The sequence below is a fragment of the Pongo abelii genome, chromosome Y, assembly GCF_028885655.2.
Source record: "Pongo abelii isolate AG06213 chromosome Y, NHGRI_mPonAbe1-v2.0_pri, whole genome shotgun sequence".
Lineage (NCBI taxonomy): Eukaryota > Metazoa > Chordata > Mammalia > Primates > Hominidae > Pongo > Pongo abelii.
Window position 1 is genome coordinate 40,945,856 of NC_072009.2, and position 27,342 is coordinate 40,973,197.

At 36.3% G+C, this 27,342-nt stretch overlaps 1 pseudogene; it reads right to left on the bottom strand.

The window, feature by feature from the left end:
- Positions 1-777: 777 nt before the first annotated feature.
- Positions 778-22,717, bottom strand: LOC129053248 (glutamate dehydrogenase 1, mitochondrial-like; annotated as a pseudogene).
- Positions 22,718-27,342: the final 4,625 nt, after the last annotated feature.

Consider the following 27,342-nt stretch of genomic DNA (forward strand, 5'->3'; position numbering starts at 1 on the left):
GCATTCTTTGTACTATGTGTCATAATTATAGTAAGCAAATTCTGACAGTTTTAGTGAAAATAGCCTCCAACATTTTGCAGGTATGAAGAAAACTTAATTATCCACAGGTCTTTTAATATTTGCTGGACAACAATACATGAATGATAAGCTATAAATGATACTGTTTTATGATATAAAAATACTAGTTTTTTTCATTTATTATTTTTATAGGCATTCACTGTTTGAGTCAAGGTTAGGCTTGTTAAGTGATTAAAGACAGCATGTACTTATTCTATTCTAAAATAATAAAATTCATAAACAGAAACAGCTTTTATATTTGTCTGTAACCTGCAAAATTGAGTTATTTTGCTGATATAAAATACTAAGAACTCACTTGAGGACCATGCCACCTTCTGAAAAGGCCACACAACTACTTCTTAAATGTGTTAAAGTTATAGCATGTCCCAGACTCATCCAGAGCAAAATAAGTAAGCAACTGACTGCTCTTGACTATCCCTTCCCCAGCACTAGCACTAATTGTGTTGGGAAAAGCCACAGAGCAAGGCTGCACAGCCAGATGGAGGAGGATTTTTATTTAAAGGCAAAATACCAAAATGGCTCTCTGATGTAGGTGATTTCTACTTTCACACTCAGCTCGTACATGATCCTCTAACCTTAATTTATTACTCCTTAACAGGCTGATTTGGATTGACTTGTTGAAAAAAGTATCCATTATTAATGAGTCAGGAGAGAAAGGGATTTATGTGGTTACATGTAATATGTGATAGGTCTGCAGAAGTTACACGTGAAGAGGATAGTGAGGAAGTCAGCCATGATCCATCTATGTGAAGGTCACGCCAGCTTGATTGCACACTTTGAAGATTTTCTCAATGGTATTGACATAGGCAGCTGTTCTCAGGTCCAATCCCAGGTTATACTTCCTGGCTGTGCACGTGATTTTCCTGGCAGAACACTCCATTGTGTACACAAAGCCAGAGTGCCTGATGTCTTTCTCAGTTGCACCTGACATCCTGTCTTGGAACTCTGCCATGGGTACAATGGGAATAGTTTCACCGTGCTTTCCAAATTGTCTTTCTAAACTCTCTTGAACAGACATGAGCATGTGGTAGTTAGAATCCCTTTCATATTTGAAGGTCAAATGGCCATAGCTCACATGATTTAGATTCTTCAGCCACTCAAAATAAGATGCTGTCACTCCTCCAGCATTCAAGAAGAGATCTGGAATAACAATAATGTTTCTCTCCAGGAAGATCTTGTCAGCTTCTGGAGTTGTGGGCCCCTTGGCAACTTCAGCAATGATCTTGGTTTTGACTCTGGGTTCATTGGATTTGGTCAACTGCTTCTCACGGGCAGCTGGGATCAGTATGTCACAGTAGGCCTCCAAGATGCTTCCTTCATAGGGCTTTGCCTTGGGGAAACCCAGAATGGACCTATGTTGCAAAGTGAAGTCTTCCAGCTCCTTTGGGTCAATACCATCTGGATTCCATATACTCCCATCAGACTTATCAACAGCAATACATTTAGCAACAAAATGATGTAATTATCTCATAGAGTGTAGGCCCACATTACCAAATCCCTGAACGACAAATGTTTTATCTCCAAACCCTGGTGTCATTCTTAAAATGCTCATGTAAGAAGCTTCATTGATGAAGTTTTCAATCCCATGGAAGACACCACGGCCAGTAGCAAAGATGCGTCCATGGATTCCCCCTTGGCTGATGGGTTTACCAGTAACAGAGGAGAGCGCATTAATATCATCGTGACCTATGGTGCTGGCATAGGCATCCGCGATCCAGGACATCTCCCTCTCACCTGTGCTCATGTCTGGAGCAGGCACATCAATGCCAGGACCAATAAAGCCCTTCTTTGCTAGCTCCATGGTGAACCTCCTTGTGATCTCTTCCAATTCATTATTAGTATAGTTCTTTGGATTGACCTTAACACCAGTTTAACACCCCCGAATGGCACATCAACCACTGCACACTTGTATGTCATCAGAGAAGACAAAGCTTTTACTTCATCTACACTCACATCAGTGCTGTAACGGACACCTCCCTTGCAGGGCGTGCGGTGCTGGCTGTGCTGGGCTGGGTAGCCTTAGATGACCTCCAAGGAGCCGTCGTCCTTCCGGATGCAGAAGGAGAGACTCAGCACATGGTTGCAGGGCTTGATGATCGACAGGGTGCCCTGCAGCCGGTTCTGCTTCTGCTCCTCACTCTCCCGGGTCCTCAGGTCATCCACCAGCTTGTCCCCCACGATGCTGGCGCCGCGATTGAAGAAGCCCTCCACCGTCCTGAAGAAGTTAGGGTCGTCCTCGCGATCGGCCACCGCCTAGCTGTAGCGGCGCCAGGCGGCCAGTGAGAGCCCCGGCTGTGAGGCAGCGGAGGACTGTCTCCGGGCCCCGCCCAACAAGGCGGCCGAGTGGGAGGCCGCCGAGCCCATGGCAGAGGGCCCGGCCCGGGACAGCAGCAGGGCTTCACCTCAGGTTTTAGGGTTTTTTTTGTTCTTGTTTAATTCAGAATTTTTTCTGCTAATATTATGTAACAAAAATGTTCATATCAGTAAATTCTTTGTGAAGATAAAACTCGTCTCCTACCAGATGCATGTGGTTCCTCAATCTCGAACGTTTTTTAAAAATTAAAAAAGTGCAAAATTAAAGTATGTATTTTTTTAATTTTTGTTTTTTCTGGGGAATCTTCATGTTGCTGTATCTGAAGGGAGTACAGGCTTCTTTTGTGATGGGAGGGGATAAATGATTATTGACAGTAGCAAAAGATGGGACATGAGTGTGGAGAAAAGAGAGCGTTAATGGAAGGATCAGAAGACAAAAATCACATTAAATTTAGGACAATCTAAGTCAAATTCTGCCTGAGCGTTTTGGGGCACTAAGATGGGTGACTGTGTAGGAAGGAAGAATGCCTTGTGTTTTCAGGGGGAGATGGCTCAGCTAAAGCTGTCCTCTGACTGCAAACTACAACCCTACCTATAGTCATACAAAGTCAAGAAAATAAGCAATTTTACATGAAAAAGATAAATGTAAAGTAGGCTGTATCCACTTAGCTATGTGAAAGAATCAGGCATCTGTCTCATCTCCTTAGTGGCAGCCTGTGATACCCATGTTCTTGAAGCTTCAGCCTCCCAGTTAGCTGGTTCTCCAGGAAAAGGCCAGTAGGCTCAGATAATTATTCAATTTCTTTAATTATTTTAATATTTTTTATAGACAGAATCCTGCTATATTGTTCAGGCTGGCCTCAATTTATATGCTGAACTGATCCACCCACCACGGACTTATAGATTGCTAAGGTTACCGGTGTGAGCTACCATATCTTCTTGATTTGTAAACACTTTTGTAGAGATTGTGTTTCACTGTTTTGCCAAACCGGGTTCAAAATTCTTGGCCTCAAGCGATCTTTTGCCTTGGCCTTCCAAATTATTGGAATTATGAATATCACCAAGAAAACCTCATCTAAAATATGTTATATCTTTTTAATTATCACTTAATATTTTATTTAGTAAAGGTAAAACTTCATACTTAATGATAAAGTGGAAAAAGGTGCAATACGAAGGTATTGGAATAGGAACCAATTTTGAAATAATAAACACGCATTTAGATTAGACAATTTTAAGTTTATGAAGAATTCTCTCACAATTACTGCAAAAATGATTATTGTGTATTTAAAATTTGAAATAATGTTTTTATGGTTAGGAAAATGTAAAGCAGTATAATAGACAAACAAACCAATTATAAGTTCCCTATGAATAAAATCCAAAGCCGTATACCAGTCACTGGCAGGAACACAAATTACTTTTTAAAATGTAAAATACAATGATAATGAGGAATATAGCAGCAATCTGTATACAAATCACAGTAATTTAGTTTGATTCAGGCAGAAAAATAATTCTGCTCTTTAAATAAAAATTACCTATACAGTCAAAAACAGTTGTATTTTCAAGCTCTTTCTTAACATAATTTTTGTTAGTTAAGACTACTTTTGCTGATGATCTTACCACTTCACTAACCCACATTTTAAACAAATGCTTGAGTAAAAAATAATCACTGGTTTAATAAATAAATGCTTTTCACGTATCCATACATTAAGTTCCACTATTCTAAGGTACAGATATCTTAAATTTTTTTACTTTAGAATAACTAAACCAGAAAGGCAACATGTTCACATAAATTGAGGCTAATGATTCTATGAAAAAAGCAAAAAGAAGACTGAAGAAAAATATGAAAAACATGTTGATGTGTTGTAAAGAATCGTAGAAGCCAAGCACACATTATTTTTATTACGAAGAAGCTAATCTAAAAGCTTAGCATGAGCAGGGTTTAAATAAACACCATTACATGTAAGCAGTTCTTTCACAAACTGCAAATACTCTCATCTTTATTGCTTTCATTTAGGAGTAAATGTCATTTTTTTTTTTTTTTTTTTTACCATACACTTTTATTGAAGGCTGGTGACATGATGATGTGATGTGTTCTCGCAAGAGTTAGCCATAATATATGTCTTATCATCTCATCTCCTTCATCAATCATGTCCATTTGTTTATTGTTTCAAAACTATATAAGCATTTTATCACCTCTTCTGCTGTCTATATGACATGCACTTCAGCATATGATCAAATACATTCATGTACTCTCCATCAAAACACTAATTTTTAAAATTTCTTTTTTTATCGTTATACTTAAAGTTCTAGAGTACATGTGCACAATGTGCATGTTTGTTACATATGTATATAACTGCCATGCTGGTGTGCTGCCATTAACTCAGCATTTACATTAGGTATATCTCCTAATGCTATCCTTCCCTCCTCCCCACTCTCACCGTCCCACAACAGGCCCGAGTGTGTGATGTTCCCCATCCTGTGACCAAGTGTTCTCATTGTTCAATTCCCACCTATGAGTGAGAACATATGTTGTTTGGTTTTCTGTCCTTGGTGATAGTTTGCTCAGAATGATGGTATCCAGCTTCATCCATGTCCCTACAAAGGACATGAACTCATCATTTTTTATGGCTGCATAGTATTCCATGGTATATATGTGCCACATGTTCTTAATCCAGTCTCTCATTGATGAACATTTGGGTTGGTTCCAACTCTTCGCTATTGTGAATAGTACCACAATAAACATACGTGTGCATGTGTCTTTGTAGCAGCATGATTTATAATCCTTTGTGCATATATCCAGTAATGGGAGGGCTGGGTCAAATGATATTTCCAGTTCTAGACCCTTGAGGAGTCACCACACTTTGTTCCACAATGGTTGAACTAGTATACAGTCCCACCAACAGTGTAAAAGTTTTTCTATTTCTCCACATCCACTCCAACACCTGTTGTTTCCTGACTTTTTAATGATCGCCATTCTAACTGGTGTGAGATGGTCTCTCATTGTGGTTTTGATTTGCATTTCTCTGATGGCCAGTGATAATGAACCTTTTTCAATGTGGCTTTCTGCTGCATAAATTTCTGCTTTTGAGAAGTGCCTGTTTATATCCTTTGCCGACTTTTTGATGGGGTTGTATGATTTTTTCTTGTAAATTTGTTTAATTTCTTTGTATTTTCTGGATATTAGCCCTTTGTCAGATGGGTAGATTGCAAAAATTTTCTTCCATTTTGTAGGTTGCCTGTTCACTCTGATGGTAGTTTCTATGTCTGTGCAGAAGCTCTTTAGTTTAATCAGATCCCATTTGTCAATTTTGGCATTTGTTGCCTTGCCTTTGGTGTTTTAGACATGAAATTCTTGTCCATGCCTATGTCCTGTATTGCCCAGGTTTTCTTCTAGGATTTTTATGGTTTTAGGTCTTACATTTAAGAATTTTCAGAGAATACTATAAACACCTCTACACAAACAAACTAGAAAATCTAGAAGAAATGAACAAATTTCCTGGACACATAAACACTCCCAAAACTAAACCAGGAAGAAGTTGAATTCCTTAATAGACCAATAACAGGCTTTGAAATTGAGGCAGTAATTAATAGCCTATGAACCAAAAAAAGTCCAAGACCAGGTGGATTCATAGCTGAATTCTACCAGAGGTACAAACAGGAGCTAGTACCATTCCTTCTGAAACTATTCCAATCAAAAGAAAAAGAGAATCCTCCCTAACTCATTTTATGAAGCCAGCATCAACCTGATACCAAACCCTAGCAGAGATACACACACAAAAAAGAGAGTTTTAGGCCAATATCCCTGATGAATATTGATGCAAAAATCCTGAATAAAATACTGGCAAACTGAATCCAGTAGCACATCAAAAAGCTTATCCACCATGATCAAGTGGGCTTCATCCCTGGGATGCAAGGCTGGTTCAACATACACAAATAAATAAATGCAAACCATCATATAAACAGAAGCAAAGACAAAAAACCACATGATTATCTCAATAGATGCCGAAAAGGCCTTTGATAAAATTTCTTTATCATCATCCATTTAAGTCCTGTTAAATCTTCATAATCAAATTTATACCAGGAATCTCAGTCATCATCCTACCATTTTTTGAATAATATGAGAATAATAATGCCCACTGCTTTGCTTGACCACAGTATACAAGCACATCTAAAAGTCTGCATTTTGTGATCTTTGTAGTTTTATTTTCAGGTTACTCTTTCTGTAGAATCCATTGATTTTCTGATTTCACATTATTCTCTTCCAGCTTTGCAATGCCTGCTTCTGTGTAAGGTCCCATATCCAACTCCCAAGGAAATTCAAAATAATCACTGAATGTAAATGCACATTTTTTTAGTCATACCCAAATCATTTCTATTGGCCAAAAAAAAAAAAAAAACAAGATTATTTAAATAGCAAGTGCTTAATTGTGTTACACACCATAAACAGAGAACAGGTACAAATGTTCACATTCACTGAGCAAACATTAAAACAATTTAATGATAATTTTAAGGTTTATAATCTTTTTATAAAAAGATAAATAAATAAAAATTAACATCATTAGGGTGATTATGCCATAACTAACTTAAGCAATACTTTCTTACCAAAGCTTAAAATATTTCCATATAGTAATCGTTTGATATTTGTAGGGGTTTGGCTCAAGGATCCTCTTTAATACTATAATTTTTGTCTGCTCAAGCTTCTGATTTACAATGATGGAGTATGTAAATATAATTCACACTCCTCCTCCTGTGTAGTTTACTTTATCTCTACATAAATATTTAATAAAATGTAAATGATCTGTAGACAGATAATATACTCTAATGGCTTTAAATTTGTTACATTTTACTGTAGTATTGATTTGTTTTTGTTTTCAAACATCTTAATATATGTTTGGAGAAAGCTGTTTGCAGAACCTGTGTATGTAGAAGTCTCTTATTTGTTGCAAATCAGAAAACATTACCGACACGGACACTGATGGCTATGTGCCCTGTGATAAATAACTTACGAGGAATAAGATAGTTTGTTCTCCTAGAATTCAGAGTCCCCTTGTGAGTATAATGTATTTTTACAGATTTCTGGATATAATTTATGTGATGTATTTGGAATTATTACCACACAATAAATATGGCTGTTAAGAGTAGTTGTGGAAGGTAAGAGAACATACATAGGTGCTCCAAAGATCATAATTTCCTTGTAGCTACAGAGCAAAATACAGTTATTTTACACATATCATGTTTCTATATGTTTTTCTCTACACCTGAGGTTTTTGATACAAAAATAAACAATATCCAGTTTGTGCCCTGATGAAGTTCATCATGTAGAAAAATTAGCTAGGCAGATATGCATGCCACAGTGAATCCTAAGAAAACATAAAGCACAAGCAACCAAGAACACAGGTGGGGACTATATTTGAATTTTATATTCTGTCTGCCTCATTCACTTTTTGTCAGTATAATTAACCATCTCTATCTGTTATTTTTAATTTTATTATTATTATAATTTAAGTTTTAGGGTACATGTGCACAATGTGCAGGTTAGTTACATATTTATACGTGTGCCATGCTGGTGTGCTGCACCCATTAACTCATCATTTAGCATTAGGTATATCTCCTAAAGCTATCCCTTCCCCCTACCCCCCTCTATCTGTTTTAAATTCAAAACCCTAGGAGTAAAACCGACTACAATACCAGGACTTAAATTTTAGTTTTTTGTTGTTGTTTTCTGTTAGTGGCTGTTAATCAAGTGTTAGTGAACATCCCATGTGGAGATTCTAATAAAAAGAAATACTACCAAGGTTGTAATAACTGTATGGTGTGATCTATCAGATCTAGAAAGGCAGAGGCAAGTTTGTGTTTCAATCTCCATTGATGATAAGTGCTGAGATGCTATTTGAAAACCAAACTATTTCTGATCACAGAGGAAGATAAACAGAAATTTAAGAATTATTTACTAGAGTTAAAATATTCTAATTTCTTTATTTAGTTTCTGTCAATATCTATGCAAAAAAGTATAGGAATGATAAATTACTTGAGTACAAATGTTTCCAAAATTAAAGTTTTCTGGGTACACTACTTAATAGCTATATCTTAAATATGTAAACTGCCACTAAAACCTAACGTTTTTTCTGCTTTATTTTCAACCAGATACTTTGTATTTTCAATCAGATGTTTTTATACACTTAGCAGCCTGATTGTAATAATTATTTCATGTTGCTAACAGGTCCATGTAGCATTATCTCAAAAATAATTTTTTTCCTTAGCAGAAAAAACCCTAATTTGAGAAAAATATTCAGAAAATCCTAAAAATAAGCACAGATTATATGACACAGACAGAACAACAGTAAAAAAAAAAAAAATGCCTTCTTTAAAAGACAATATAATTATTAAAAATAAAAGGCCTGGCACGTTGGCTCATGCTTGTAATCCCAGCACTTTGGGAAGCTGAGATGGGCAGATCACGAGGTCAGGAGACCACCCTGGCTATCAGTGAAACCCCATCCCTACTAAAAATACAAAAACAATATAGCCGGAAGTGATGCTGGGCTCCTGTAGTCCCAGCTTCTTGGGAAGGTGAGGCAGTAGAATGGTGTGAACCCAGGAGGCAGAGCTTGCAGTGAGCTGAGATTGCATCACTGCACTCCAGCCTCGGTGACAGAATGAAACTCCATCTCAAAAAAAAAAAAAAAAAAAAAAAACTCATTATTCAAAGGCTGAATTTCATTTACCAGGTCATACAAATGTGATTATATCTACCACGGTTTCAAAACAAACAAACAAAAAGTGATACATATTATTAACCAAAATTTAAAGTTACTAGATAGTGAGCACAATAAATATGTCAGTCACAGTATCTCACATTTTCTAGCCTTATCATCAAAACGCAGTCTGGATAAAAATCTCACGAAAGTACACTAATCTCAGGAAGAACAACAGTATCTACTATCAGAATATTTAAAAATATATAATTAAAACTTACCTCACAATTTTGTTTCTCATCTTTGAACAATCGTCATCTTTATCACTAACTGTTTTTTCAATTGTAGAAAAACTATTTCTGATGACTAGGATTATGTATAGTTGATGGATCACATAATTTAGGTGAAAAGTAGCAGCAGTTTCTCTGAGTCCCACCAATCTTTTTGGTGGGCAGGATCCAACAGGGGACAGTTATTCCTATTCACTGAGTGCTTCACAAGCTAAGAAAATATAATGATTTTGCAACAAATATAATGATTTTACCCATTGTTCTCTTAATTGGGCTGTGAAATTTATTCTATCAGGCTAACACAACCATTTTGAAAGAGTACTTTAAACTTTTACATCAGCAATGTGAGCCACTATAAAGACTATTAAATACAGAATTTTTAAGTGCACATTTTTAATGTCATTGCTTTTGTAACAATTCTCTTAGAACGAGTCATACACGACGATATAATATTAAATTCTCATGTGTTAAACAGAGACTTAGCATTAATCATTATGACTTTACATATTAAAAAACTTTTGCACTTAAAATAATTATATCCAATACACTTTCATCAGAACTGTATATAAATAGAACATTAGGGTTTTCTCAGTTTTAATTGATCATTTCATTTAAATTATTGTTCCAACTCATAAAAACTATAACCTCCACATAAATATCACTTTCTTCCTCAGCTAACAGTGATAATTGCTTTATATATGTTCATAGTTTTATTGTAAGAAGAAGTCAATTAGATGGTGTCTTTAAAATAGCTGTGAAAATTGTAAATGCTACTTTTTGTAAAACTGAATACAACTTACACATCACTTCAACTTAGGGGTGGACTGCATAAATTAGAGCACATTGAAATGCAATTTAAGTAGCTACAAAAGAGAATTAAACAGATCTTCATGTATTGACAGGTATGTGACTAAGTACAAAACAAAGTTAACCATATTGTATATTGCATATTTCTGATTAAAAAAAAATAGGTAAGTGTTTGAAGATGTGCATATACCTTAAAGAAAATCTCTGCCCAAGAAATATATATTGGTGACAAGTTCATAGTTTTTACTGCATGTCCTCTTATATATTTGAAAATATATATTAATCACAAGAAAACATTGGCTAAATAGTTTAACAAAAACAGGGTTGGTTAAAAAAATCTCTTTTGAAAATATATATTTACTATTCCAATACAATAGCTAAACAAATAAACAAAAAAAAGTTTTCAAAAACGAAATTCTTCTCTCTATGTAGATCCTACAGAACACATAAAGATCTGAACTTTTAAATACTGAGTTTAGCTAGAAACTCCTACAATGTACTAAAAAATATACTCAAACCAAGAAAAAACATAAACAAATATAATTTCAAATTTCCAATTAAATATCTGTACAGAATGCTGTTGTTAATTATATTCTTAACCCTCAGATTTCTCTTGAAATCAACTAAATTTCAAGTTATTACTTGTTAACTTACTTACATTGGCTCCCACTCTGAGTTTCAGTTTTGTGTAAAATTTCAACATTGCTATTCATTTTGCTTAACTAATATGGACATTTAAAATTAATAAAATGCACTCAAATGTTCTCTTCTCACATTATGATTTTTTTAAAAAAGTACCTCTCAGAATATAATTAAAATACATTGAGCAACTTTAACATTTGGGTTATGAAAATCTTTTTAATGAATCCATTTTAAATATAAATTTTTGTAGCATTAAATTAGGTTTCTTGTTACTGTAATGGGTTGTCTTTTTTTTTTTCACATATGACTAAATAAAACCCACTGTGGTAAAGTACTAAAACCAACAATAGGAGAGAAGTTAAGAAATACATGCTTATTAAAAAATTGATGTTCTCTTAGTTAAATGGTTTTAATTATATACCTGTTGACTACAAAATGGTAAACTAGCTGACCAAAAACACAGAAAACCATGAGTTAATTTTTCTAAATGAAATAATAGAATTTCAAACAAAAGTATGATTAATGAACAAAACTGTTTTATAATTTAAAATACTCACAGTTTTTACTTTGTCTATGTAATATGTTTCTGTCAGACAGTCTAGCATCACTGTGAGATTTTTTACACAGACAATAGCTGGTGTTGCAAGTAGCTCAAAACCAGGGTTGATGGTAATAGGTGACTTACAGACTACAACAGCCTTCTCTGATAGCAGTTCTTTGCTTGTCATATATTACAAGGGAACTTTAGGTGCAGGGAAGATGAAAAAAATTAATTTCTAACATGTTAGAAAAAATAATCACATATTATTAGTAGAAAAGGTAGGGTATAAAAACTTTCTTTTCAAAGAAAATACCTTTAAGTTTATTTCACATAATTGAACATCTCAATGTATCTTGAAGCAATTTTGAATTTTCTTACAAAAGAAAATCCTGAGGAAAATAACCCAAGTACAATCAACTAATGTAATTAATTATCCAAATTAGTTTTTTAAAGAAATTTCTAAAACCTCATAACTTTACACACAGCAAAAAAATTCTTAATATACTTACTGTTTTAATTACATATTAATACAAATAAACTCATTTTCAATTACAAAAAAATACATTAAAATTATACCATTTTCTTTAATTATGAGACATATAAAGAAACACATCAAAAATATAATATAGAAAATAAGGTTTTGTAAGATGGATTTTTTTTGAATTAGAAATTCAGTCAGGGGCCAGGCATGGTGATTCACACATGTAATTCCAGTACTTTTGGAGGCCAAGACAGGCAGAGTACTTGAGGTCTGGAGCTTGAGACAAGTGTGGCCAATATGGTAAAAACCCATCAGAGGTGGTGATGCACACATGTATTCTCAGCTATTCAAGAAGCTGAGGAAGAATAAACACTTGAAATTGGGAGGCAGGGGGTTGCAGTCTGCTAAGATTGCACCACTGCACTCCAGCCAAAGAGAGTGTGAGATTTCATTCTAAAAATAAAAGAAAAGAAATTCAATCAACTAAAAATTGAGATATGCTTCTTATTTGCTTTTCAATGAAGTTTGTGACAACGCTGATTTGTAATTACAAAATGTTTTAAAGTGTGGCACATTTTTCAAAGCTACTATAACCTCACATCCAGAAAAAACTTTTTATTTGTGTTAATTAATATTGTTTTATATTAAGTTCCATGGTACATGCAGGACACCCTGGTATATTTCACCAATGACAGAATGTTATAATAGCAGCAAGTTAGAGAAAATATCAGGATGTTAGAATAGCCAAAAATTAGAGAAAAATGAGATCTCATATAAAATTACTGCAAATTTTTTTTAAGACAGAGGTTTTCTTTTGTCATACAGGCTGGAGTGCAATGGTGTGATCTCAGCTCACTGAAACCTCCACCTCCCAGATTTAAGAGATTTTCCTGCCTCAGCCTCCCAAATAGCTGGGATTACAGTTGTCCACCACCCTGACAAGCTGATTTTACTTCATGCCTGTGTGTGTAATTTTAGTGAAGATGAGGTTTCACCCTATTGACCAGGCTGGTCTACAACTCCTAAACTCAGGTGATCCTCCTGCCTCAGTCTCCAAAGTTGCTTGGATTACAGGTGTGAACCACTCCTCCTGGCCTCTGCAAAATTTTAAAAAGTGGTTTTTAATTTCTTCTTCAGAACTCTCTAGAATAGTAAATGTCAACGATTCAGACTTCTTGAGACACAAACATATTAGGGTATTTCAACCACAGAAAATGTATGTCACCATTGCATTTAGCAGAAAATGCCAGAAATGCTGCTCATCATATTAGAACCCTGAGCAAAAGTGTCTCTCAAACAGAAATTACATGAGTACAAAACATCAAAGTCCAGGAATTAGAAATACTCTTTCATAAGTAAGCTTCATAATCTACTAGGAGAAAGCTAATCTGAACTCCAATGCCATGCTGCACACCATGGTGGGTGCCTGTAATTCCAGCTCCATGGGAGGCAGAGGCAGGAGGTACACTGAGCTGAGAAAATGCCACTGCACTCCAGCTTGGATGACAAAACTGAAACTCTGTCTTAAAAAAATGCAGTGTACATAAGATGGATCAGGTGGTTCAACGCAAATAATAATCTTTCAAATTTGATTTTGTAAAAATTTTGAAATATAATAATTTGCAAATGAGGTTAAAAAATACCAAAATGTAGGACACTGAATAGTCATTATTTCAAGAACCAAAAGAAGTAAGTCATTTAAACATAACCAGCTACGCTTCTACTGCTATGGGAGTTTAGGCGTGTCACTTTGCAGATGAAAACCTCTGTGGCCTGTGGTTCCTTTCCCTAAGCTTTAATCAGGGCTGCTAAGTTGTTCTACCCACACTACTTGACATGCTGCACTCATCTGGTGTTAACAGCCGGGATTTATCACCTGCCAAGGGCAAGCATGGATGAGTGGTGAGTGGTGTATGATCAAGTGTGGGCTTCAGCAGCTAAACAAGGTCAGTCATGCCAGCTGTATCAGGCCAGGAAGATTTAGTTGCCAACAGAACTGCCAGATCATTGAAAAGCTGCAGCTGGACCAGGCCTACCGCAAGCAGCTTCCACAGCTGATACTGGGGAATGTAGTGATACCCAGAAGCTTGGAGATGCCGGAAAATGCAAAGCCGCAAAGGGTGTGACAGCCCTCCCTGGCTTTGATAGCTCCTAGGTCTGTGCACACTGAAGGGCCACAGCTCTTGTTTTATTTTTGTCTTACCACAATGTGGTAAGCCAGGGGAAACTTTTATCCCTGTTTGTGTTCCAGGTCATTCAGCCCTGTCATTCAGATAATCTCAAATTATGTTTCTGCATCCAGGAATAATGAGATTCATGCTGCCATCAGCCCTTTCACCTGTTTCTGTAGAGATAATCCCCACGCTGGTTATGGCAAGAGTGATGGACTCTCCTAGAAGATGCTTGAGTTTTCATTGTACTTAACAGCCAGAATTCTCTAACCCTGGCTGTAATCCTTGAAATCTTGGTTTCCATTTGTCTTAGTTATTGTAAAATCTTAGCAAATTTTATGTCATAAGAAACATTTAATATTTGTCTTATGACAATCACTATGCCCAGTCTGTATGCATAATGTATTGCACTAATGCACATATATGCATCTGTATTCTGTATGACTTCCAGTTGTATTCAAGATTAGTTATATCCCAAAAGCCTTGGAGTGTTCTCCATGTTATCCCAAAAATAGAATGTGCCTAGGGTTTTATTTTGCTATATTAGTGCTTTACAGAGATATTTTAAAGTAATGGAAAAGAAAGGGGGAGAAAAAAGGAAATAGTTTCTTTTCTTTTTTTTTTTTTTTGGAGATGGAGTCTTGCTCTGTCACCCAGGCTGGACAGTGCAGTGGCACCACCTCGGCTTACGACAAACTCCACCTCATGGGTTCACACCATTCTTCTGCCTCAGCCTCGTGAGTAGCTTGTACTACTGGTGCCCGCCACCATGCCCAGCTAATTTTTTTTTTTTTGGTAGAGACAAGGTCTCACCATGTTAGTCAGGATGGTCTTGATCTCCTGACCTTGTGATTGGCCCACCTTGGCCTCCCAAAGTACTGGGATTATAGCCACCACACCTGGCCTACAGTTTACTTTCTAATTATTGATTAACTGAACTGACTTCACTTTACTAACACTTACCCTAACTTCAATCAACTGAACTTTAAAAGAGCTTCTTAAAATCCTTCTGATTTACAGAAACCAAAGATTGAGTTAAGTAACCTTGAAAATATAAAATCAATGTTTTCTAAAAGTGTGCTTCTTTTTTTCTTTTTACAATTTTCTGGAGAGATGGTTCAATACTGTTAATTGCTCAAAGTTGCCTGAGACTAGATTTTAAGATATTCAGCAGCATTTCTAGCCTCTTGGCTTTAGATGCTAGCAACAACCTTACCAATTCCACTTCCAGTCATGAACTTGGCTTAAAGTGAAACTAAAGTAAAATCTACTGACCTATGGAAACCCTAGACAATCACATCAACTGTGTGTTACACCTATAATCTCATTGTCTACAATCATTTTCCTTCCACAGTCTGCTCCATCCACAGTGACCTGGTTGTTTTTCAAACAATTTATGCAAGCTTCTGCCAGAGATCATCACACTTGTAGATCTTGCTGCATGCCTACATAATTATTCCCTTATTATTTTATTTTGGTATGTACTTGAAAGTCACTTTGGAAACAAAAAATTGTATACATGTTTTACATAAAACCAAGACGTGATTCATAATAGAGAATATTGCCCTTGTCTTTTATATGAAATTGATAACATCAATTAATAAAAAGCAAACAACAAACTTCATACCATAACCACTAAAACAAAAACCTAACAATTAGAAACACAAATTAAACATGTAAAATTCAATTTTAGTATTTTAAACCATATTTTCAAGGGACAAATCATAGATCCCCTAAATAAAATTAATCTCTGAGATTCTAAAACAATCAGTGCTTCCCAAATAAAAATGAGGGCAAAACTGCAGGGCTGGCAGCTTCAAACCATTCAAAGAAACATCAAACCAATCAAAAACTGTCTGATTACTGTAAATCAGTAGTTTGTATAAACCAAGCAAACCATCAAAAGAGACAGTTTTAAAGTAGTAAATATTGTTTTGGATTGTCATACTGCCTCCCAGGCACAGATGAAGCCTTCAAAATTGAAATCCGCATTTTCCATTTCAGGCCCTGACTCCTAATTCTGGGAGGAGTGAAGAAGCACTTGGTGTTAATTTATTGTGTTTGTTGCAGTCTTTCTAGAAGATAAATAAAGAATCGATGAAACATATTTATTTCTGTTTTGCAAACTCAGAACTCATTCTTGGTTGAAAATGCCAGGAATTGGTCACAAACAAAGTTTTCAATTGTTGAAAGCAAGAATACAGTTATTTCATACAATAGACAATACAAAAGATTTGTTAATACAGATCCAGTTTTTTAAAAAAATAATAGTTTTATAATGCTCATATTCATAGTGTTAATGGAATGCATTCTAAGGTATCAATAACTGAGAAAAACACGTTGGAGAAATGAAGAAAATCAATATCTTATGAAAACGATACTCAAGCAAAAAATGTCTACATATAGAAAAGCTAAAATAATGTGTGATTAACATTTGCCTAAAAAAAATTCTATTACTATTGCAATCCTGGCAAAGTTAGCTATTACTATTACAGATCTCATAGGCAGCTATTACATAAAAAGTTACAAATTTACTTTAATGGACACTCAGTGTGTACAGATATAATCTGAGACAATTTATATTGAGATAGAGAAAAGTACAAGAGCAGCATATATTTATATTATTGAAATTAAAATTTTGAATATTCAAACAAGTTAATATTATTCAAAGAAGCTGTATTATGTTTAAAATATAATTAAAGTCCCAAATATAACTAATAATTACATGAAAATACAGAAAAAATTTTCAAAATGTTAACTTTTTTTAATGGACAAAGGAGTAATTGAGGATCAAATAAGACAAAGAACATATAAAAAATGTAAGTAAATGTCACAGTAAGTAATTTTTTTTACTTGTAGTAACTAAATGTGAGCTCTTATATAAAAACACACAGACTGGTACAAATGCATCTTTGAAAAAAAATTCACAAATGTGATGTCTATGCATGTCTTACTTTAGGTTCAAGAAACAGAGATTGAAAGTAAAATAATACAGGATCTTAGGAAAGCATGGAAACTTATTTTCAAACTTAGAAAAAAACTCTGGGCCAGGTTCAGTGGCTCTCAGTAAAAAAAAAAGTCTGGAGATGAAAGTAAAACAACTGACATTAAAATTCTTGGCTGGGCATGGTGGCTTACACCTCTAATCACAGCACATTGGGAGACTGAGTCGGGTGAATCAAGGGGTCAGGAGATCAAAACCATCCTGGCTAACATGGTGAAACCCCATCTCTACTAAAAATACATATTAAAAAAAAAATTCACTAGAGGACTGCAATCCCTGCACTTCGGGAGACCTAGGTGGCAGATCATAAGGTCAAGAAGTTTTGACTTTGCTGGGGAACATGATGAAACCCCAACTGTACTAAAAATACACAAATTAGCTGGATGTGGTGACAAATATCTGTAGTCCCAGCTACTCAAGAGGCTGAAGCAGGAGAATCAATTGAACCCAGTATGCAGAGGTTGGAGTGAGCCAAGATTGTGCCACTGCACTCCAGCCTGGTGACAGAGCAAGATTACATCTCAAATAAAAAAATAAATAATTACTACAGACATTTAAAAGGAGACTTGCACATATAGAACATGTCAGCAAATTGAATAAAAGAGGCAATTGAAATTATTAAGTTAAGAAGAGAAAAAAATAAAGAAATATGAAAACAGTCTAGAAACCAGTGTGACACCATCAAGCAGACCTACTTAGGCATTTTGGAAATTCAAGAGGAGATAAAGAAATAGGGAGACTAAAAAAAAGTGGTTAAACATGTCACAAATTTGAGATAATAAATACCTAAGAAACTCAAAAACTCCAAGTAAAATAAACTCAAAGAAACACACCCAAACATACATGATAGTTAAACTGTCTAAAACAAAGACAAAGAGAATCTTGAAAGCAGAAAGAGAAATTTTGACTAGTAATGCACAACATACCCTCACAAATAACAGGGGAAATTCTTATCTGAAAACTCAGAGGACTCATATATTCCAAGTGCAGTAAGAAAAAACTTTCAAAGAGAAAAGTTATGTTTTAACAAAGTGTCCATCAAAAGAGAGGAGAAGTTATGAAATTCCCAAATAAAAGCCACATTCTTTTGCCAGTAGACAACCGTTTAACAAATACTTTATGGATTATTCCAGGGTAAAATGAAAGGACATTGAACAGCAGTATTAATAAACAAAGAATAAAGTAAAGATAAGTACACAAAAAATTCCAAAAGATAAAAAAATTAAAAATGTGCACCTTCACTATCTGTTCTCCACATAATTTAATACACTATTATATTAAAAAAAACTCACTAGCTTGTGTTTTGGAGATAGAATGCATATTGTTATAATTTCGAGAACTCAATAACTGAAATAAAGCCGGCCATGCTATAAAGGAGTAAGGGTTTTTTATATTAAGTGAGAATAAACTAATGTGATTTTAGAAGTGTTTTACTTTTAGAATATTCAATATAAACACTGGAGCAACTACAAAGCAAAGAGTTATAGCCAGGAAGAAAGATCTCTTTACCACACCAGAAAGTAGGAATACCTGAGGCTACCCAACCAGACACCTTGGCATGATAAACAGAAGCCTGAGCTGTCCCACCATGGACTAAGTTAGGTGATACAAAGGTACATAGCATAGCTGCTTCTTCACACAACTTTTACTACACCAGTGGCCACAAAGTGGAACAGGCTCATCCATACCCAGGGCTGGTGCAGCAATGAGGCTGAAAGCAGTGACAATGTGGAGACTCATCAGAAAGAAAAATGACAAGCCAGGTGCAGTGGCTTATGCCTGTAATCCCAGGACTTTGGGAGGCCGAGGCAGGCGGATCACGAGGTCAGGAGATTGAGACCGTCCTGGCTAACACGGTGAAACCCTGTCTCTACTAAAAGTACAAAAAATTAGCTGGGCATGGTGGCACGTGCCTGTAGTCCCAGCTACTCGGGACGCTGAGGCAGGAGAATGGCGTGATCCAGGGAGGTGGAGGTTGCAGTGAGCTGAGACTGCGCCAATGCACTGGAGCCTGGGTGACAGAGTGAGAGTCTGTCTCAAAAAAAAAAAAAAAAAGAAAAGAAAAGAAAAATAAACATGACACAGTAATTGCTCCAATCCTATCTCTTCCTTCATGGCATCCTGGGATTTTGAGGTTGAAACTGTTGTTGACAAAAGATAATACAAAAATAGGAAGGCAGAGTATTTCATTCAGTGGAAAAACTATGACAAACAGAATGACACTAGGGAAGCAGAGCAGCAATTCATAAACTGTGAAAAATGTATTTATGACTTTAACAGATGACAGATTAAAAAACAGAAAAAGAAGTACATGGACAGGAAACAATTAGAATATTTTGAACATTTTCAAGCAAGGCCAGAAAAGGAACTTCTGCATCTACCAACTCCCAACATTTTTTTTTTTATATACTTTAAATTTTAGGGTAAATGTGCGCAATGTGCACGTTTTTTACATATGTATACATATGCTATGTTTGTTTGCTGCACCCATTAACTCGTCATTTAGCATTAGGTATATCTCCTAATGCTATCCCTCCCCACTCCCCCCACCCCACAACAGTCCCCAGAGTGTGATGTTCCCCTTCCTGTGTCCATGTGTTCTCATTGTTCAATTCCCACCTATGAGTGAGAACATGCGATATTTGGTTTTTTGTCCTTGCGATAGTTTACTGAGAATGATGATTTCCAATTTCATCCGTGTCCCTACAAAGGACATGAACTCATCATCTTGTATGGCTGCATAGTATTCCATGGTGTATATGTGCCACATTTTCTTAATCCAGTCTAACATTGTTGGACTTTTGGGTTGGTTCCAAGTCTTTGCTATTGTGAATAGTGCCACAATAAACATACGTGTGCTTGTGTTTTTATAGCAGCATGATTTATAGTCCTTTGAGTGTATACCCAGTAATAGGATGGTTGGGTCAAATGCTATTTCTAATTGTAGATCCCTGAGGAATCACCACAATGACTTCCACAATGGTTGAACTAGTTTCCAGTCCCACCAACAGTGTCAAAGTGTTCCTATTTCTCCACATCCTCTCCAGCACCTGTTGTTTCCTGACTTTTTAATGATTGCCATTCTAACTGGTGTGACATAGTATCTCATTGTGGTTTTGATTTGTATTTCTCTGATGGCTAGTGATGGTGAGCGTTTTTTCGTGTGTTGTTTGGTTGCATAAATGTCTTCTTTTGAGAAGTGTCTGTTCATGTCCTTCACCCACTTTTTGATGGGATTGTTTTTTTTTTTCTTGTAAATTTGTTTGAGTTCATTGTAGATTCTGGATATTAGCCCTTTGTCAGATGAGTAGGTTGTGAACATTTTCTCCCATTTTGTAGATTGCCTGTTCACTCTGATGGTAATTTCTTTTGCTGTGCATAAGCTCTTTAGTTTAATTAGATCCCATTTGTCAATTTTGGCTTTTGTTGCCATTGCTTTTGGTGTTTTAGACATGAAGTTCTTGCCCATGCCTATGTCCTGAATGATAATGCCTAGGTTTTCTTCTAAGGTTTCTATGGTTTTAGGTTTAACATTTAAGTCTTTAGTCCATCTTGAATTAATTTTTGTATAAGGTGTAAGGAAGGGATCCAGTTTCAGCTTTCTACATATGGCTAGCCAGTTTTCAAGATTGGTTTTTATCTAACCCTAACATAAACGTTTTATTAATGTTTATAATCTCAGCACTTTTTGAGGCCAAGGCAGGCAGATCACTCGAGTCCAGACATTTGAGACATGTCCAGGCAACATGGCAAACCTTTGTCTCTACCAAAAAATACAAAAAGTTAGCCAGAGATGATAGCTGAGTCTAAGGTGTAGGATCAGTTGATCTTGGCAGCTAGAGGCTGCAGTGAGCCATGATGGCAATTCTGCCCTCCAGGCTGGGAAAAAGAATGAGACCATGTCTCAAAAAAAAAAAAAAAAAAAAGAAGAAGAAAAGGAATAAGAGTTGAAAATTTTATGTCCTGTGATAAACCTTAGTATTGTTTAACATTATCTTTTCATTTTGTTTACTGCTACAATTTAAGAAATTTACTTAAAAACAATTGTGGAAGGTTACTAGGTACAGTATTTGAAGAAGCAAAAGAACTATACCCGGATGGTCAACAAGTCAACTATATGACTTACAAGCAAAGCATCCCTGACAACTTTAAAAACAGAAACAATAAAAAATCTGGCAAGTTGTGGTGGCTTAGGTTTTTTAGTGTTTTTTTTTTTTTCTTTAAGAAATCCCTTTTTTCTCTTAGACTAATTATAATGTATAGCAATTTAATAGGTTATACTTTTGTAAATAGAAGTGAAACATTATAGAAAAAATTAACTCTCAAGTCCCCCCACCCACCACAGTCATCTGAATGGACCCCTCATTTTGACCAAGGGCATTCCAAAAGTGGTCCAGTTCCCAACAGGAAAGAGGGACACACATGATTCATTACACACTCCTCCCTTTTTCACTTTAGAAAAAGTTGACCATCATTAACAGCAACACATACCTTAAGTCTGATAAGGAATATTTACCTTCTATTCTCTCAAGCCTACTACATAGAGTCTTCATCATCATGATAAAACTTTGGTCTCTACAGCCCTTACTATTTATTGTAACCCAGTCATTCCTATCTGTTGATTTTAGGTTTTTAGGTAATAACTTAATTCTTTCAGACAACTGCCAATGAAAACATATTTAAATCTACCTGTAACTTGAAAGTCCAGCCCCGCACCATCGCTATTTCCAAGTTGCCCATCCTTTCTCGACCAAACCAATGTACTTACATATGTTTGATTGACGACTCCTGTCTCCCTAAAATGCATAAATATAGGCAGTGTACACATCACCTGGGGCACATGTTCTCAGGATCTCCTGAGTAGGGCTGTGTCATGGACCATTTGTCACTCATATTTGGCTCAGAATTCTTCAATTGACTTTATGGTATAATATTAAAATTTGATACTGTTAGTACATCTCAGCTAATGTAGGATGTCAGTGTTCATAAAGTGGACATTTTCTTCAACATTAGAAATCCACTCTCAATTACACTGTGACTGTCACAGGAAAAGAAAAAATGTTGCTAACCAGTCACATATCATATACTTAAACTTAAATAATAATTCAAGTTCTCATATACCTACTTAAAAATTTTTCTATGTTGTTTGAACTACTTTAGTTCTCTAAGAAAAATGAGTCATTAAAGCATGAAAAAAGTGTTGTTGGAGGTTGTGATTTCTCCCCTGGCCTCAGCCAGTCATAGTGGTTCCACTCAGTGCCTCTCCTTTCTCTGTACCAGAATCTCCCCCAGAAACAAACTCAGATCATCTGCAAACCACACTTTGGTAGCTGTGACAATGCGTGGTCACTGACTCACTCAAAGGACACTTTCGTATAGTCAGAATTGGAGGCTAGGGCTGGGAATTAAGGCTCAGGGCAGTGCCCCTCCTCAGTTCTGGGTGCTGCAGACAGGGTGTATTTTCCTTACCTGGCCACCAGATGCCTGAATGCCATGTCTTTCCTGGGAGGGTCCTGAGGAGACGTTTTTATTCTCACCCGGTCGTAGCACCAGATCTCTTGTAGCAACGGCCACTCCTGGACATGTCCGGAAGAGAAAGAGGCTTCATCTTCATTGTGGACGCGATCCCGGGTATGCCAAAGCCGCGACCACTCTTGGGCGGGTCCTGAGATGAAGGAGGCTTAGTCTTCACCATGAACGTGCCACTGGTGTCCCCAGGTACCCTGAAACAACGGCCTTTCTCCGGTGTGTCCTGAGGAGAAGGAAGCGCTGTCCAAGGCTCTGTGAGGACACCCTGCTCCTCAGAGAGTTAGTTTGCGGGCTCTGCGGGCTCATTGCATAGGCTCCGTGCACCCTCTGGTGGTAGCCCGGGAAAATCTCTGAAATTAAGGGTGGGTTCATCCAGGCGGTAATCTCTGGAAGTGGAAGTTAAATAGAGCCAACATTCCCATACCTGAATGGAGATAAAAAGAAGCAAAGAAGACTGGCAATAGATAAAACATAATTGAGTTTTTGTATATCAGCAATAGTGAATAGAAATCATTGGAATTTGAATATTAAAACACCACTTACAACACTACCCACAAAATTGAATCCATTAAGTATAAATGTAACAAAATATGCAAGATTCATTCAGTAAACAACAAGTCACCTTTGAGAGAAATCAAAAGAAATGTTAGTAAATGCAGAGAGGCCTGGCATGTTGGCAGATGCCTGTAATCCCAGCACTTTGGGAGGCTGCCACAGGCAGATCACTTGAGCCTAAGAGTTGGAGACCAGCCTGGGGAACAGGGTGAAATCCATCTCTACCAAAAATACAATGCCTGTAGTCCCAGCTACTTGAGTCATTGAAGTGGGAGAATCTCAGTGAGTTGAGATAGCAGCACTGCACTCCAACATGGGTGACACAACTCTTTTTCAATCAATCAATCAATAAATAAACAGATGTTTCTCGTTCTGGAGAAGTACATTTTTGATTATTTCAGCCATATCCCAATCAAACTCCAGGTAAATATATCAACAAACTCTTCCTAAACCTAGAATAGATGAAATAAGACTGAAGAAGAACAAAGCTAAGGGACTTGCACATCTGGATATGAATACTTACACTAAAGCTAACGTAATAAAGAAGAGTGTGGCATTCATAATTTAATACACAAGCAGATAAGTGGAAGAGAATAGATAGCCCCAAAACCATCCCAAGTCAACTGATTTTGTCAAAAATGCAAAGCATATTCTTTGGAAGAGATAAAGCTATTTCACAAGTGGCAAGAAAACTGCTGGAAACTATATGGAAATAAATGAACATAGACAAAAACTTTACAGTTAAAAAATTTGTCAAAAATACCCATACATTAAATTTATTCAATGCAAAGTTGTAATTAGAAAATATCTGCCTGGGCCTGGGTTTCGTAATGAGTTATTAGCAAGTCCATGAAAGAAAAAGAATGGATAATATGAACTTTATTGGAAGTTGAAATCTCTACTCTGTAGAACACCCTGTTACCAGTGGACATGGCAGTTCAAGCCTGTAATCTCAGCACTTTCGAAGGTGAAAGCAGACAGATCACCTGAGGACAGGAGTTCCAGATCAGCATCGTATACATGGTGAAATCACGTCTGTACTAAAAATGCAAAAATTTAACTGGGATTTCTGGTGTGCGCCGGTAATCCTAGCTGCTCGGGAGTCTGAGCAAGGAGAATCCTTTGAACTTGGGAGTTGGGGATTGCAGTGAGGCTAGATCTGGTCATTGCACTCCAGCCTGGGTAACAAAATGAGACTCCACCTCTAAAAAGAAAAAATCTGGTAAACAGAACCAAAAAGCCAGCCACAGATAGAAAAATTTAGCAAACTCATCGGAAAAGTGACTCGTATGGACAATATATGAGGAAACTCTCAAACTCAAAAAGATAAGCAATGCAATTCCAAGGTCAGAACCTGAGTAGATACATCACTAAGGAAGATACAGAGATGGAAATCAGGCAGGCACACCAAACACTGCTTGCGGAAAGCCTGCTGATTCTGCTGAAGGCTGAGACTCCAAGTTATCCATGGGGAGCAGCAGTGGTTGCCAGAGTGGCAGTGGCTCCAAAGGCTGCCCCCACCTACCCTATTTCCACCCTTTCTCCAGGGTCCAAGAGTCCCCAAGGCACTGAGCATCCTCTCCCAGAAAGAGCCTGAAGTTGGATATTTTGTTTCTCTGCTTTCCTTAAAGTTCTGGAGTCTGCCAAGTATCCTTAAGTTGGAAGTTTTATTATTATTCTAAGTACCTTGCAGCACTGGCAAGCATTAGGAGAGTTGGTTTTTAATCCACACTTGTCTTCATAAAGAGATAAAAGAATTGGCTCCAACTGCTTTTTAGTAAATTCTTCTAAAATGTTCGGTATAATATATTTTTATTTTGTTTTCCTGGAGACACAAAGCACAGACAAATTATAAAGTAAAACCCAAACAGGGAGTAATCATGAAATCATAGACACTATTTAGTCTTCATTTAACCTGACTTATTTTCATTATAATTTAACTTCTAGGATACATTTGCAGATCAAGCAGATCTGTTACATTGGTGTACATGTGACACGGTGGTTTGCTGCACCCATCAACCCATCATCTAAGTTTTAAGTCCTGCATGCATTCAGTATTTTTCCTAATGATCTCCTTCCACTTACCCCCTACTCCCTGAGAGGCCCCATTGTGTCCTCATTGTTCCATTCCCACTTATGAGAGAGAACAGGTAGTGTTTGCTTTTCTGTTCCTATGTTAGCTTGCTGAGAATGATTGTTTCCAGCTTTATTCATGTCCCTGGAAAGGACATGAACTTATTCTTTTTCATGGCTGCATAGTATCCCATTGGATATATGTTCCACATTTTCTTTATCCAGTCCATAATTGATGAGCATTTGGGTTTGTTCCATGTATTTTTTGTTCCTGAGTAGTGCTGCAATAAACATATGTGTGCATGTTTCCTTATATAAAATGATTTATAATCCTCTGGCGGTATACGACATAATGGGATTGCTGGGTCAAATGGTATTTCTGGTTATAGATCATTGAAAAATCACCACACTGTCTTCCCCAATGATTGAACTAATTTACACTCCCACCAGCAGTATAGAGCATTCCTTTTTCTCCACATCTACACCAGCATCTGTTGTTTCCTGACTTTTTGATGGTCACCATTCTGACTGGTGTGAGATGGTATCTCATTGTGCTTTTGATGTGCATTTCTCTAATGACCAGTGATGCTGAGTTTTTTTATACACATTTGTTGGCTGATTAAATGTCTTCTTTTGAGAATTGTCTGTTCATATCCTTTGCCCACTTTTTGATGGGGATTTTAATTTTGTTGTATATTTTTAAAAATTTCTTGTAGGTTTTGAATCGTAGACCTTTTTCAGATAGATAGGTTGAAAAAATGTTCTCACATTTTGTATGTCACCTGTTCACTCTGATGATATTTTCTTTTGCTGTGGAGAAGCTCTTTAGATTAGTTAGGTCCCATTTGTCAATTTTGGATTGTGTTGCCATTGTTTTTTGGTCTTTTGGTCATGAAGGCTTTGCCCATGCGTATATCCTGAATGATATTGTCTTGATTTTCTTCTAGGGCATTTAGGGTTTTAGGTTTTATGTTTAAGTCTGTTAATTCATCTTGAGTTAATTATGTGGTGTGAGAAAGGGATCTAACTTCAGGTTTCTGCATATGGTGAGCCAGTTTTCCCATATCAGGGAATTCTTCCCCAGTTGCTTGTTTTTGTCAGGCTTGTCAAAGATCAGATCACTGTAGATGTGTGAGTTACTTTAAGCAGTATGGTCATTTTCATGATATTTATTCTTCTTATCCGTGAACATGAATTTTTTTTTTTTCCAAATTTTGCTGTCCTCTCTTATTTCTTTGAATGGTGGTTTGTAGTTCTCCATAAAGAAGTCCTTCATGTTCTTTGTAATTTTTATTCTTAGATATTTTATTTTCTTTGGAGCAATTGTGAATTTGAGTTCATTCATGATTTGGCTCTCTGTCTATTATTGGTGTATAGAAATGCTTGTGATTTTTGCACATTGATTTGGTAGACTGAGATTGCTGGAGTTGCTTATAAGCTTAAGCTAACTCATATAAAAGACAAGTTTCTTGTCTATTGTTAAGGAGTTTTAGAGGTGAGATAATGGGGTATTCTAAATATACAACTATGTCCTCTAAAAACAGGCAAAACTTGATTTCCTTTATTTTTATCTGAATATCCTTTATTTGTTTCTCTTGCCCAATTGCCCTGGGCAGAACTTTCAATCTGATGTTGAATAGGAGTGGCGAGAGAAGCCATCCTTGTCTTGTGCCCTGTGTTTTGTGTTTTCAAAGGAAATGTTTCCAGCTGTTGCCCATTCAGTATAATATTGCCTATGGGTTTGTCAAAAATACTTCTCTTTAGTTTCTGATACATTCCATCAATACTTGGTATATTGAGTGTTTTCAGTAGGAAGGGATATTGAATTTTATCAAAGGCCTTTTCTGCATTGATAGAGAAAATTATGTGGTTTTTGTCATTGGTTCTCTTCACATGATGAATTACGTTTGTTTATTTGTTTATGCTGAAACCAGCCTTGCTGGTTGGAGCTGATCTGATCGTGTTGGATAAGATTTTGATGTATTGCCGGATTTAGTTTGCGAGTATTTTATTGTGAATATTCACAATGATGTTCATTGGGGATATTGGCCTATTTTTTTTTTTTTGTCTCTGACAGGTTTTGGTATTAAGATGATGCTGGCCTCATAAAATAAGTTCAGAAGGAGTGCCTCTTTTTCTATTGTTTGGAATAGTTTCAGAAGG